Source organism: Plectropomus leopardus, chromosome 4 (genome assembly GCF_026936395.1).
Source record: "Plectropomus leopardus strain MGB_pleo_1.0 chromosome 4, ASM2693639v1, whole genome shotgun sequence".
Lineage (NCBI taxonomy): Eukaryota > Metazoa > Chordata > Actinopteri > Perciformes > Serranidae > Plectropomus > Plectropomus leopardus.
This window is the reverse complement of record NC_142179.1, coordinates 16,216,462-16,218,944: the sequence shown is the minus strand read 5'-3', so window position 1 is coordinate 16,218,944 and position 2,483 is coordinate 16,216,462. Positions and strand designations below refer to the sequence as shown.

The 2,483-nt window shown below is 42.0% G+C and overlaps 1 long non-coding RNA gene across 1 annotated transcript; it reads right to left on the bottom strand.

The window, feature by feature from the left end:
- Positions 1–1,687: 1,687 nt before the first annotated feature.
- Positions 1,688–2,483, bottom strand: LOC148189748 (uncharacterized). Its single transcript, XR_015776433.1, has 2 exons — positions 2,408–2,483; positions 1,688–1,781 (listed from the first exon to the last, which is right to left on the bottom strand). It is a non-coding gene; the product is annotated as an uncharacterized LOC148189748 (long non-coding RNA).

Sequence of the window (2,483 nt, the reverse complement as noted above, 5' to 3'; positions counted from 1 at the left end):
ATAGTATCGGTGGCAATTTGTCACAGATGAGTTGACTTTCCCATTTTTATCATATTTAAGCTACTGATGGCAACTTATTTTTTAGTGATATAAGAAGTGCTTGATTTAATTGGTTTGGCTCAAAACAAATGGTTAAAACAAAAGTATATCAGTGTGATAATAGTGTTTTTATAGCCACTTGTTTTGCAATGGTTTTATCTGGGTGGACACTTCCTGTGGGAATCTGGAGAGTAGCAATAAGGGGAGTGTGATGCTGGTGCAACATGAAACGAAAGCAATACAGCAGACAAACTTGGGTAAACAGAACTAAAACCCTTTTGACACGAACATCACGCTACAGGGCCATTATCAAGTACTTTTTTTTGCCTTTTGCCTTTATTATGGATAGGACAGCTTAGGCGTAGAACAAGCAGCAAAGGCTGAAGAGGACACCGCCTCTGTGCATGGGTACCTGCTGCACCAGTTGAGCTCACCGGTGACCCAGCATTTTTACAAAGAACCAATAAAAGCGGCATCATCCGGTCCAATGAGTGATTTTAAAGACCATGCTGGCAGGCAGAAATAAAAGAGGCATGGCGGGCATGATGTTTAAAACAACAGCATTGGCCTCTAATGAGATATATAACACATGCGTCACCATTGCTTTCTAAACAATAACAATGGCAAAACATGGCAATAACAATCATTTACCATCTCTGTCACATGATGGCTGATCTCGTCCTTTGCTCGGGGAATAAGGATCTCCCCGATCTCATTGTTTTTCCATTTGTGAATATTTATAATGGCCGCTGTTCTTCTTTGAATTAGCCACAAACTGCCATTAGCTCCTTTTTAAAATGTCACGCCTGTCCTGCCCATGGTTCCATCCTGCAGGCTGTCACTTTTACTCTGTTTCAGCGCTGTTACTACCTTTCATGCCAGCTTAAGGGCAAGGCAACTTTATCCTCCCATTCCACATTCATACCTTTAATACAGAACAATGAGGCGGCATAATGGCGTGATATTCCCACCTCGAACAGGCAGTGTAAAAGGGTCAGATGACAAAGCAAGTGATGGGAGCAAATGGCATCATCTGAAATTGGAGAATGAGACCAAATACTCCAAAATATGATAACTATTTTTTGTTTGTTTGTTTGGTTGTTTGTTTTACAAACAACAAGAAATCGGATAAGCCTGTACATTCAGCAGAAAGTCCCAAAAATTAAGATGGTACCTCTCTCTAAAAGCAATACATTCTGTGGACATATGGATTAACATTAATGCCACAGCCTATTTTCTAAAATGCTCGCAGCAGACATTTTGCAGTGACAGGTGTTGAATGATTCAGATGGTGTGTTTGTAAGAAGGATGTCCATTCAGTTCTGAATAAAATTACCAGTTTCACAGATGCACACTGTGAAACTTTTCTGCAATTTTATGAAATAATATGATCGCAACGCTTAACTGAGGAAGTGTGCACGCAATCCAGGATGACTAACAAAGAGTGTCCAAATAAATTGCAGCTGGGTGTTTACGTGCGGGCGAGGATGAGAATACCAGTTGCCATGGAAACAGTAGTGTGTCTCCCACTCAGCTCAATGGCGGAGCAAGTGGAGACTGCCGATCTATTATCAGAAATGATGCACTGATTGGCTCCTCAATGGGGGCTGTCAGACAAATCCCCCGGAAACACTGTCGTACCACACTAACCTCATGCCAGACTCTCCGGTTTCCTCTTTGTCCAGACGTTTTACGCTCTTTTTTATTCCACTCTGGAACTGAGTTTTCATGAATGACAGCACCTAGACACACAAAGAGGGCAGCAATAATGTTGAACAGAAAGAAATTATTGCAGTGAAACTGTTGTGGGCATTACAATGAAAAGACAAACTGCTTTCATTCACTCTAAAAGCAGTTTCAGTTGCTTAATAAGAGGTGGTTCTTTTTTCTTGCTTACGGCGCATACCCTGCATGTTACAACATGTGAATAGTTTGTTGTCCCTTTGTATGGTTAGATGGTTACGTCACAGAGGAGGTAGATGTTTATTTTTCTGGCGCACAGAACTTTCAGTTTAAATTGCTCCTCACAGAAAAACTTCGTTGATACTTTTTTGTGTCAAAGTGTGTCCTGAAATGCCAGTGCTCTGAGTGTCAGCAAAGTTTTAAAGTTGGTGCTGTGGAGACTTATTTTTCCCCAGCTGACATCATGAAGCTGATTCACCTTCATCCGGCACCAAAGTCCATTTGTCCACCCCTGCATTTGTCCTGTGCATGCTGGTAGAGCGGCAGTGTGGATAACATTACCTTTGGCATTTACCAACCAAGGCTTCTTACAGTGAGCTTGGAGAAATGCCAAAGGTGCACGGGTTGTGTCGCAGACCTTTAAGTTACAGTCTCTGATCAAATCTTGGAAAAAAAACCCTCTCACCCAGTATTTGGACTTAGACTGAGGTGCTGGAGCTGAAGCAAGCTTTCAGTCAGAGACCTCCTTCAAGGCAGAGCAG